The sequence below is a fragment of the Fukomys damarensis genome, unplaced genomic scaffold, assembly GCF_012274545.1.
Source record: "Fukomys damarensis isolate Sample0158 unplaced genomic scaffold, DMR_v1.0_HiC HiC_scaffold_16, whole genome shotgun sequence".
In the NCBI taxonomy this organism is placed as follows: domain Eukaryota; kingdom Metazoa; phylum Chordata; class Mammalia; order Rodentia; family Bathyergidae; genus Fukomys; species Fukomys damarensis.
Genome location: NW_022900928.1, coordinates 131,989,078 through 132,001,483, shown reverse-complemented (window position 1 = coordinate 132,001,483; position 12,406 = coordinate 131,989,078). Strand labels below are relative to the sequence as shown.

The 12,406-nt window shown below is 44.4% G+C and overlaps 1 long non-coding RNA gene across 1 annotated transcript; it reads left to right on the top strand.

Annotated features, from left to right (window-relative positions):
* Positions 1-1,223: 1,223 nt before the first annotated feature.
* LOC104863613 lies at positions 1,224-7,894 on the top strand. Its single transcript, XR_780630.1, has 4 exons — positions 1,224-1,496; positions 3,228-3,322; positions 4,076-4,241; positions 7,821-7,894. It is a non-coding gene; the product is annotated as an uncharacterized LOC104863613 (long non-coding RNA).
* Positions 7,895-12,406: the final 4,512 nt, after the last annotated feature.

Below are 12,406 nucleotides of genomic sequence, written 5' to 3'. Positions count from 1 at the left end.
GTGATCACTAAACCACTACATGTGAGTGATTGGTTTGGCATCTTCCTGATCCCAGTAGTCTGGAGGAGATAAAAGGGGCAGAAAGATGCTGTAAGGTCTCTTGCTGCTTTTGCTGCTTTGTGTGCACTGTGTTGCTTCTCCTCTTTGATTCCTGCTTGCCATCCCTGCCTTGGAGCCAGCTAGTTATGGGCTGGAACCTCTATAAACTGTGAGCTAAATAAACTTTTCCCCCTTTAACTTTGGGTGTTGGATATTTTATCTCAGCAATGAGAGAAAAGTAATGAAGACACTGAATAAACGTAATTAGCATATAAAATCACACAATGTATGCAAGCAGGACTGAAGATGATCAAAATATGTTTTATACATTTACCAATTCCCCAAAATGAATACAACTTTTACGTTTTGCAAACATATGCTAACACCCGCCCAGTATTTTGACTGAAAGAAAACTAAAAGTAGGGTTATTACTGTTGCATCCTCTGAATTGGTTGAACATGCTTTACAAATAGTTAATGCATGCCGTATCAAAAAACTTTCTTTCAACATTCATTTAAAACCAATCCAGATTCCACAAAAAACTATGTTTGTCTAAACACAGCCTTGTATTTTGATGTGGTTTTTTTTATGTGAATACATTTTAAACATTTAAATTCAAAAGTATTTTATTAAAAGAATACATTAAAAGTAAAAAAAGGAAGAGTCTAACCCAGAAATGGAAATGTAAGAAAAAATCAAGTGGAAATACTAAGAAAAAAAAAAACCAAAAACCCATGGTAACAGAGATGAAGAAAGCCTTTGTCAGGTTCATCAGACATAGCTGATATGGCTAAGAAAAAATGCAGTGAATGTGGAAATGGGTTACTAAAAACTAACTGAAACTGAAACCGAAACTGAAAGAAAAAAATCTAACCAAAGAGAACATTCAGAGACTATAGGACAATATCACGTAGTCCAATATATGTGTAATTGGAAGCCCAGAAAACAAACAGGAGAAAACAGGCAGAAAATATTTAGATAGGCAAGAGAACTCTCCAAAATGAACTACAGACCTCACTTAGTCTACACAGCTAAGAAGCCCAGAGCATGAACTGGCATGAATGATGAAACAAAACCCCACTGTGCCTAGTGCACACATCATAGTCATACTGCTGAGGACCACAGAGTGAGGAGAGAATCAGGAGCATCCCTGCGGGCCAGTGAAGCCTGAGCTAAACCCAATTTCTGCCCTGACCTCGGCAGCCTCCTCTACCAGGCCTTTTGTGTGTACTGCTGAGTCTGTCAGGTCAAGAGTGAGGGGTCTGGTTTCCTTCTTGCCATGGTTACCTTCCATGTACCATCAGCTCTGGAATTACCTGATGTTGGGGCTGGGTTGCCAAGTTGTCTCAGTGTTCCTCGTCTGTGCTGGGTGTTATGTGTTTCCAGTGAGTGACCCCCATCCAGGCTTGCTCCACTGGGGAGCTTGTGTCTTCTACCTGCCCAACTTCATCTTTCATGTGAGTAACTGGTGGGCCTGCAGGGAAGAGCCTTGAGTGGGGTAAATTCATAGGGGTCCCCGTGCTCAGACTATTCCACCACCTCCTTGGACAATCAGTTCAAAGTTATGGCTGAAATCCTCTTGCCTGATTGTTGGCCCCATGTGTGAAGAAGACAGAAAAGAAAAACAAAATAAAAAACCTGGAGAATTAATTCCAAGAGAACTTGTACCAAAAGACATGCTAGAGGAAAAATTTCAGACCAGATTATGACAACAGAAAGAAACTTGAGTCTACACAAGAAATGAAAAGTGCTGAAGTGGTAAATGTGAAAGTAAAGATAGCACTCTTAGTTTTTATTATCTTAAATCATGCTGAAAGATAATCAAGTCTAGAGTGCTGGTGGCAAATCTATGGTACGTGTGCTACACAGGCATGTAGAGCCTTCTCTGTTGGCATGTGAGCCAAGTCACCCCAACATCACCAGCTTTGTGACAAATAAATAGGTTCTGGGTTGCAGTCTGAGTACTTGGTCTCTACAAGGTTCACCATCACTAGTGTAGACCAAACATGGTAGCAATGCCATTATCTTTATAGCACACGAAAAAGCAAAATAAATGTCAACAATAGCACAAGGGCTCAGAGAGGGGACTTAGGAGCTTCCTGCCATGAAGTTCTTACTTGTACAATATGATTTGATGACAAATTGTGGTTTGGCATTTAGTTGCTTTGTTCCTTCTCACCCTCCAGAAACCTCTTAGGAAGATCCTGTGTGGTTCAGTCTTTCAGACATGACAGAGTGCAGTGCGGTTTAACACTTCCATCTCAATCTAGCTTCTCTCTCCCCTTTGCACAACCTAGCTTTGTTCTGGGGACCAGAACCAGGAAGGCCACTCCCAGATCCTTCTGCTCTCCCTGATTTCCCTGTTCCTTTCATGTTTTGGTGTCTGGGAGGAGGGTTGGAGGAAGGGGCCAGGTCTCTGCTCACCTAGTGCTGTGTGGTTCATCCTGAGCCAGTCACTGGGTGGACATGGATGCCCCGTGTGTCCAAGTGAGGGTACTTCTTGGACGGAACACATGGAAAATCTGGGGGCTGTTTGGCTGCTGGCCTCTCTTGGAGCTGCTCTGGGGGCTCCTGTGTTACCCTTGTCCATCTCAGATTCTCCCCAGGTCCAGTCTTTCAGACTTCTGTTTCTCAGGGAAAATACCCTCCCTCTCCTCTTCCTCCTCCTTCTCCTTCTTGCGGTACTTGGAATTGAACCCAAGGTCTTCATGCTGAGCTACATCCCACCCTTTAAAGTTTTAAAAATTCATTAAGTAGCTAAGTTGACCAGGCTGGGTTCAAACTTGTGATCCTTCTGCCTCAGCCTCCCAGAGTGCTGGGATTACAGGTGCATGCCTCCACCATGCCTGACTGAAAGTTCCATTCTTCCATGTGGCTGTGCTCACACTTCACATCTTCTCTGTGCCACTGCAAATGCCACTGATGTGACTGCTGATTTCACTGATTATGTGTATGTGAGGCCAGAGGCTGCAGCCGTGCTTGCATATGAGCCATCTAGGAAATACCAGTAACAGTTGCATTTCTTCTGACTTCTGTAGCTAGGCCAGCTTTCCATAGCTTGCTGCACCGCTGATGAATGTTAATAATTCTTAGCATGCATATTGTTTTAAAAACTTATTTCACTGTTCAGAAAAAGAAGTGTTTGTATTTCCTGACTTGTTAAGAAAATTATTTCCTTTCCTTCTTAGACACAAAAAAGTAATCTATGCACGTTGTCAAAAGCGTGGACGGAGTGCGGAGGAGAAAGTAGGAAGATTTTCAGAGCCAGCTGCTCAGCCTAACAGTGAGTGCCCATGATTTCCCAGTTCCTAATGGCCACCTCTGCCACCACCCTAGGGGACCATGACCCGGGGGACTCTCACCCTGGCCTTTGCCAACTCTGAGGTTTCTTGCGAAGAACATGCGGTTGGGTTTGCTTTTATGCTCTCTGCAGACACATGCTTATGTAACCTGGATGTGCTATTTTGACTAAAGCTTCTGATTGAGAACTGTAGCCAAGCCTCCTTTCCCAGCAGGAATAGAGGTGGCAGACATGGGTGTTTCAGACCCCCTGGGAAGACGCAGAGCGGAAGAGGCAGCACCCAGCCTGTACCAGGAGACAGTGCTGCAAACAAGAGATGCTTCTCAGAAGCCAGAAAAGATGTCCAGGGATATTTCAGCTGCTGCTTTTGTTTAAGCCCTGGAGATTGAACTTGGGGAATTCCACACTGGGATACAGCCCCAGCTACTTTCTATTTTGAGACAGTCTTGCTAAGCACTAAGTTGCCAGGCTGGGCTTCAGTGACAATCATAATCCCCCGTCTCAGCCTCCCAGAGTGCTGGGACTACAGGTGTGTCCTGCCTTACCTGGCACTCCTGGTCTCTTTCAACATGTCCTTTCAAACTTGTTCCATAGAGGAGGTCCAGTGGAAAGGCTATGATCTGATTCTGCCAATCACGGGCCTGGAAATGAATGTTGCACTCCCATTACTGTAGCCTAGGGCTGTACTGGGCTATATGGCAGCCCTGTCCTTGAACTCATATTTAACTCCAGCAGGAGTGGCTGCCAAGATGTGTTCATCTTCCTTGTGTTTGTGGAGAAGATCTGAGAACTTATGGCTGGACCCTGCCCATCTGAAGAGGATGAGTTGGTAGAGTGGCATAAATGCAAAATAATTCCCATCGACGAGAATAATGAGTGAAACTGAAACCATCTCAGACAGGTAAGTGTAAAACTCCAAGTAAAACTCTAGGAACTCTGGTTCCTGGTTAAAATACTGTGCTTTCAGGGGTCGATTTGTTCTACTTGGGCTTCCTGAATTTCTTTTCACAACTGACTGAGCAAACTGGAGATAACGCCATAGGGCTAACATGGAACTGTCCTCCTCCCCACCATGAAAAGTAGAATGAGTTACAGTGCTGTGTGTGTGTGGCCTTTTCAGAGTTCTTCTTTCCCTGATTTCCTGGCAGAGGGACTAAACAGGACAGGAATGTCCTCAGGCTTTAGCTGTCACCTCCCCTGTTGCTAAGAGCACAACTTAACTCTGCCTCTGACCTATGAGGTTTTGGAGGGACATCTACATATGAACCTGAACACTGGCCAACATATCAACTCGATTCTCATGTAAATGGTGACCAGACACTTGGGGCTGAGTTATACTACTGAACTTTACCTTTTTTTGGCAATCACAAAATTATTTCCCCTGTAGACATTTAACCCCGCATAAAGGGCACGGGCACTTGAGGAAGCAGCCAGGGTCACTTGGAGCTGACCTCCTGGGCTGGGGTTGGATTTTCAGTTGGGAGTTTGCCACCCATTTCAATGCACTTTTGGGAGTTATTTTTGTGAGTCCCAGGAAAGGTCCAAAGTCCTGGGCAGAAAGCGCTTTCCTGTGTTGTGCCCTGAGAAGTGAAAACCTGCATCCTTCAGTGGAGTCCCGCCCTGTGAAGTAGTGAATGTAGCTCTTGGTGCTGTCTTCCTCCTGTGTCCTTGCCCTCTGTAGTCTTTCCCTTGGGCCCCTTCCAACAGGACGGTGTGGACATGCAGGTGCCAAGGGACCCAGAAACTGAGGTGGTGAGCTGAGAGGGTTTAAAACTGCCTTGTTTTCTGCACAGCCACCTGGAAGTGGACTTGTATATGGTACAGGAAGAAAACCTGCAGTGGCATCACTCTCACCAGTGACTTCTGCCTTTAGGCTATTTTGTCATCCGGGGAGAGAGACACTGGCAGGTCACTAAGCCCTCACAGGGCTGAGCTTCTCTTTCTTCCAGAAATCACCACCCGCAGGAATTGATATACTACAATAACAAAACTAGTTTGATCTTGGCAACCACTCACAGATGTTACAGGAAAATAGCGCAGCTGGCCCGGGAACTTGAGTGTCTTACTGTTATGCTATCGAGGGCCCCAGGGGACTCAGGCAGCACACTCAGGAGGAGGAACAAGAGGAAAGGAGCAATGAGAGCAAGGAAGAAGCACAGGTACACTCCTCAGTGCTGGCACAGATAGGGTTCTGGGGGATGAGGAAGCCACTCCCTCCTTACAGAGGCGCTTGCAAGGGCCACCCTAAGGCTACCACTCCCTAATCAGTCCCCCACCCACTGGAGTTTGGGTGCCACCCTCGCAGCATTCCACAGAGCTCCAGACCAAAGCACACGTGGTCTCTCTCTCTGTTCTTTTCCTCTCTCCCTCTTGAGCCCAAGAGCCCGATTTATGTGCACAGAATGCAGTATGCCTTTTTGTCATTCAGGCACAATTTCTCTGCTTGTGGTCTTCAGTAATTGTGGCTGTTTTCCCCCGCTATCGTGTGTACGCTTTGCAGTTCTTTGCTTGCTGTACACAAGAACATGGAATCTGTCAGATCCACCACATGGTAACATGATAACTCTTAAGGTTCTGGGATTTCAGGAGGATCTGCAGCTGGGGATTCAGGGATCATGGCCTAGTGGGTGCCAGGTTCTGCCCATTCACTTGGAGGGGGAATTTTTGACCATAGAAGGTTTTTACAGGAGGTGTCATGGCACCCAAAGCCCACGGTGTGGGAAGTGGAGGTGTGATCAAAACCATGAAGCAAAGAGATGCGTACTTCTGGTTTTGCGCATGTGTAAGGATCTTGAGGGAGATTGGGTGACCTTTGTTTCTTATGTTTTTTATGTTTCTTATAGTTTCTTATGTCTTGACAAAGTTGCTCTTGCTCTGTCTGGTTTCTCAATTCTTGCCCCATGGCTTTCTGTTCTTTATTTGTCTTTGCTCTGCCTTGTACCTCATTGCCAAATAAATGAGCCTTTGGGAAATTTCTTAATTTTTTACTGTACAACTGATCTATGTCCACCGTTACATATTAAAAGATATGGATAAAACAGGAGAAAATGCAGAAAAAATGATTCCAGATTAAAGCTTCAATATAACTCTCTCCAGAATGTTCTCTGTGTTCTGAATAAAGCAACCAGACCTGCTATTTATAACTGGCTTTTTAACTTAATACATTATGAATTACCTTCCATATCGATTAATGTATTTCTGTGGAATCATTTTAATGGCTATATATTATTTCATCAACTAGATGTGCCGTAATTTATTTGATTGATTCCTTCCTTCTTGGATAATTTAAGTAGTTTCTGATCTTTCACAACCATTGCTGTAACAATAGTCATGTATGTTCATAATTTTTGTTCGTTTTGTATCACAGGTTCACAGAATTGCTCTGGGCAGTATCACCAGCTCAGGGAACCCTGTCTTCATTTACAAAAATGTTGCGTTACTGTTTTTTCCTTCTTTACCCTCATCCCAAGTCTTGTTCTATTTCTCCCCATGGGCTGTGCTTTTTGAGTAGTTCATGTGTCTTTCTGATCTAGTTTTTAGACCATTATTTATACATACATACATATACATATATATGTGTAATTTGGTGACCTCTATTACTTTTTGTGTCTCTAAATCTGCCTTTCTTGATTTGTATTCAGCATTATTACTGAGCATTTTGTGAGTTGATCTACTTAGCCTCTTTCCTCTCCTTTTGTTTCCTGCACTGTGTTCCATCATTCAGGTACTAAGTCATATATTTATTCCTCCAGCTGCTGGGTGCTTTGCTTATTATTCCCAGCCTGATGCGAGTACCATCGCTGCTGCAGGGAACATTCTCAGTCATGCATGTGAGTGACCCAGGGAGAAAGTTTCTCTACTCCAGCATGGAATTTCTGGGGTAATAGATGTGCAGATTAATTTTCACTAATTATTTCCAACTTACTTTCTAATAGAGCTTTGCCAGTTTATGCTCCTCCTAACGATGCTTGTGGACTCTTGCTGCGAGTGCCTCCTCCCCCTCAATATTGTCTCAATGTAAATTTGGACCAATCTGATAGGTGCAAAGTGACTATTTTGTTCATTTAGTTATTGATTCATAATGAGGACATTTCATTACACATATAAGCTATTTGGCGAATAAACATCATAGTCTTTTACCATCCTCTATTTCTTCCCTCTATAGTCTACATTTAATTTTTAAAATACATGCCAAAATATCATCTCCCAGTTATCTGCCTGTTAACTTTATCTGTGAATTGAAATTTTTATCTCTCAGCTCTTTGGAAAGCATATATTTTGCTGTCATGGTTTGATCATTTAGAATCTTGAGCGATAAATAATTTCTAACCCCCTGTTATGGCTTGTGCCCAGATCTCCCCTCAAAGCCTCATGTGGTCATAGGTGGGGCTTTTCAGAGGTGGCTGGATCTAGAATGTGTGGTGCTGGGGTTAAGCATATGTGATTACTAAATCAGTCCATTGGTTTGGCTTGGTTCTAGGTAGGATTAATGGTGCTCCAGCCTAGGTATGAGTGCTACCTGCACAATCTGGATACAATAGAAAGGGACAGAAAGAATCTGTCACTTGTCACTTGCTGCTTGCTGCCTTCTGCCTGCCATGAACTGTTTCTCCTTTGTGATGTCCCTCTGCCATGACACCTATGACACCCTGCCTTGGAGCCAGCCATCTATGAACTGAAACCTCTACAAACTGTGAGCCAAATAAGCCTTGATTTATTTAACTTTGAGAGCCCTGTATTTTGTCTCAGCAATGAGAAAGTAACTAAGACACCCCCATACAACAGAGTCTCCTTTTAATTCATGATTTCTGTAAGGCACATTATTTAGAAGTGGTCTTGCTGGGAGAGTGGATATGGATCAGAATCTTTTGGTTACAACAGAAATGAGTTCATCTCAACGCAGCACAATGCAGAAACTAAAGGGTATTGACTTAGTTGACTGGGAGATCAAAGATGTGGGTTTAGCTTCAGGAAGAGCTGGACCCAGGAGTTCAGATATTGTAAAATTATGGCCTTGGGTCTGTGTCTCCCTATCTTTTCTCTGTTTTTCTTTGTGTGGGCTTCATTTTATAGCAGGAATTCTCTATGTGATGTCAAAGGGAACATTCTTGGCTTAGATGGGCCACAAAGGATCTGAGCATGTTTTTCCCTGTAGTTCTGGAAAGGTCTTCAGGGACTCTTCAAGGATTGGCTTCAAACTCACATTCACCCTTGGGAGTAGAGTTTTGATGTGAAACACCCCAGAAATCTTCCAGAAAGGACCATGGCTTTGAAGAAGAGTAGGTGCTGGACACGTGAAGCATCTGTCCATGTTTTTTATTTTTATTTTTTGATGCATTTGGCTCTAGAATGAACCAGTTTGCATCTCAGAAGTAGCCATGAGTGCCTTTTTTTGCATTAGGTATTATCATTTTAAGGACTTTTCACGTTTAATAGCAAAACATGATCTGATGCTTCATTTAACTGAGTCTCTATGATGCCTAGGGGTTCTAGCATATTTTCATATATTTACCTGTAATTTGTTCTGGGAGGTTGTGGCACAGTGGGAGATTTTCTTTTCCCTCTCCGGTCAAAGCACCATGGGGCAAAGAGGAGGTGGCTGGTTCTCGAGCTGGGACACCTACCTGTGAACCTGGGGCCAGAAATGAGGCTTTTATGAACCAAAGCTGGGTCTGACATCAGTCAAACCCTGGGGATACCTTCCCTAAACTATTTTCCTTTGCCTGGTAATTAATTGCAATCCCTTCCCCCATCCTGTCCATAGCTTATACATGGTATGATAAAAAATACAGTGGCTATTTAAATTTTTTAAAAAATGATTAGAGGAAAAGACACATTGTCATGAATCCCCTTTGAAATACTTCAAGATTTGAATACATGTATTGCATTATTCTTGCCACTTTCTGAAGCAGTTCTGGAGTTCTATGTTGTGAGTACCTTTATTAGATATGATCAGAAATACAGTCAATGCTGCTGCCAACTTGCCATCCAACAGAAAGACAGGCTCATAAAAATGTTATAATGTATCCTCATCCACCTTATTGGCCGGATCTGGCACCTTGTGACTTCTGGCTCTTCCCCAAAGTAAAAATGACCATGGAAGGTAAACATTTTGAATGGATCCGGGACATTGAGGCAGCCAGGGGAGCACAAGTAAAGACACTCACAGATGGTATCGTTTTAAACTATTCCCTTTGGATTTGATCACACCTCTGTATGGTCATAAAAATAAAGAGTCATTCTGAATGCTCCTTGTATAAGTACCATGCTAACCGATTTTGCTACTGGAGGGCCAAATCTTCTTTTGATGTCCTCCTGGAGACTGGGCTGTTGTTCAGGCCCCATTTTGAACTAGACGGAAAATGCGCGTAGGTTCTAGAGTCATGTGAACTTGTCCTTCGATACCCTTGGGCCCCAGGAGCATGGTGGGCACCGGTGCCTCCCCGATTCTCAGCTGGGGCCAGGTGGTGTCTGTTCTCTTGATGCCCTTTCATGCCCTGGGCTGTGAGCCTGCCTGTTCTGAAGGCCTCTTACTGCATTTCCTCCAGGCAAATCCTCCGAGTGACAAGTTTCCTGCACTCTAATCACCTCCACTGTCCATTGCCAGCCACCCGGTGGCTCGCTTCCTCTTTGGCCATGAGGCAGCTGGACACAGACCAGGTCTGGCTCCCTCTTTCTGTGCAGGATCTACTTCCTCACCAGGGACAGATGGGTCCCTGCGTCAGAGAGCAAGGCATGAACGGCCAGGCCCCTCTGTGTTCACCGAGGGCCTTTGTCATGTGAGGGTACACTGGCTCAAGCACACCAAAATCCTAATTTCCACTGAAGTCTTTCAGAGCTAAGCTTTTTTTTCTCTTTTTAAGACAGCTATCCTACACTGATATTTAATAAAGTTTTTTTTTTCCCATTCTCACACTGAGAATTTTTCTTGACTCTTTTTCTGACCCTACGAAAATCGAATGCAGCAACAGAACCCATGTATCCAAGCCAACCCAGGAAGCCTTGGGTGTCCTGATTATGCTGACGTGAAGTTGACTCTGGGATTGTGAAACAGAGTAGGAGTGGTCTCTCCTCACACAGCAGGGGACATTGATGGCAAGGGGGGCAGCACACAGGCGGGGACGCACTTGGGTATTGGGGGACAGCACTGGCAGCCATCCTGGAGGCCAAGGCCACCCCTGACGACAGGAATTGGAACTCCACACCCATCTTCCCCAGGGAAAGGAGCTCCCGGCATTCTCGTGGCCCTCCCTCTGTTCCTCCAGCGCTGGGATGGGTGCTTTGCTTCCTTTTTTCTTATCAGTACTTTGTCCGAGCTGTTTTCACGTGAGCATGACTTACAGTTGACTTTATTAAGGGCTGATCCACATACAACGCAATGCAGCAATTTCAAACGTATAATCCGATGAATTTGGATTATATATGATCTCTTGTATGATTCTCATATTAAGCAGGGTATCTTCATCCCTCCAGAAAGTGCTACTGAGCCTCTGCAGATCCTCCCTCCAAACTCCCCTCCTCAGGTAAGCACGGATCTGGCGCCTGGTGCCCTTGGGCAGCTTTGGCTCCTTGGGACCTCACACCGGCAGAGCCACCTCACACGTGCGCTGGTGTATCGCACTTGTCTTGTCTAGCAGAGCACCTGTGCTATGCCTTTGGGTTGTGGGACTTAGCAGTTTATTCTTTGCAATCACAATCATCCTTGCGTGTAAATCACACACTACCGTTGGACAAGCACATCTTTCCAAGTGAGGAAGCTGTGGACTTTTAAGTGTGCCCTCAGCCAGTCTTTTTAGCTTGTAACCTTTCCAGTCATCTTTTCACGTGTTAGTCCATGTCTGTAGCGCATAGTGTGCTTACATTCCTTATGGGGAGATGGTGCACGTACACAGCACATAATACTTCCTGCTTTCATCTCCTTTCTCTTCCCTCGCTTCCCTTCCCTCCATCTCTTGATTCTCTTCCCCTTTGAGAAAGGTCTATCCCCCTACTTCCTATTATCTATCTTTTATTTTGCTCTTTATTTATACTTCAGGTTTCTAATAGAACAGAAACCATGTGATGGTTAAGCCTGTGTGTCTGATGTATTTCATTTAACATTATGGCATCCAGGTGAGTCCATTTTCCCACAAATGACTCAAGTTTATCCTTCTTTATGGCACAGTCATACTTCATGGTGTGTAATAGCATATCTTTTAAAAATCTGTTCATCTGTTGATGGACACACAGGCTGCTTCCAAGACTTAGGTATTATGAGCCATGCTGCTATAAACAGGGATATGCACAGATCACTGTGACATGATGTCTTAACTCTTTTTTTTGGTACTGGGGATTGAACACTGGTCCTTGCACCTGCAAGGCAGGCCACTGAACCGCTGAGCTAAATCCCCAGCCCTCTTAACTCTTCTGAAAAGATATCTAGAAGGGGAACAGGTGAGTCAAGTGGGAGTTGTACTTTTAGTTTCCTGAGAATCTCTGCACGGATTTCTACCATGGTTGTACTAGTTTACACTTGCACATGCACGCCTTAGAGCGAACATGAATTGTCCCTACCCCATTGTTAAGCCGGGTGTGTTAGTATTCTGTGAGCACTCATGAATTTTATATCTCAGTCATTGGAAGTACCATGGTGAATGTATGAACATTCTGTTACTTTCAGTTTAAAGGCTGTTTTACAATGGGAAGTCATGTGGAAGAACTGTATTCTTCTCTTGTGGGTGAAGACAGTAACTCACTCTTGTCTGTCCCTTATCCTACAGTGGAGAGCTTAGTGGAGTGGCTGTCACCCTCACTTTTGGAGTAGTGTGCTTTCTGAGCCAGCAGGACCCTGCACAGACTGCGTGTGGTGGTGCATACCTGCAATCCCAGCACTCAGGAGGCTGAAGCTGAAGGAGCTTGAGTTTGAGGCCTGCAAAACCCTGTCTTAAAAATCAAAAGGAAATAAATAACAAAGGGCTAGAGATATGGTTCAGGGGTACAGTGCTTTCCAAGTATGCAGAGGCCCTGGGTTCAATCCAGAGAGAGAGAATAAGAGAGAGAGAGAGAGAGAGAGAGAGAGAGAGAGAG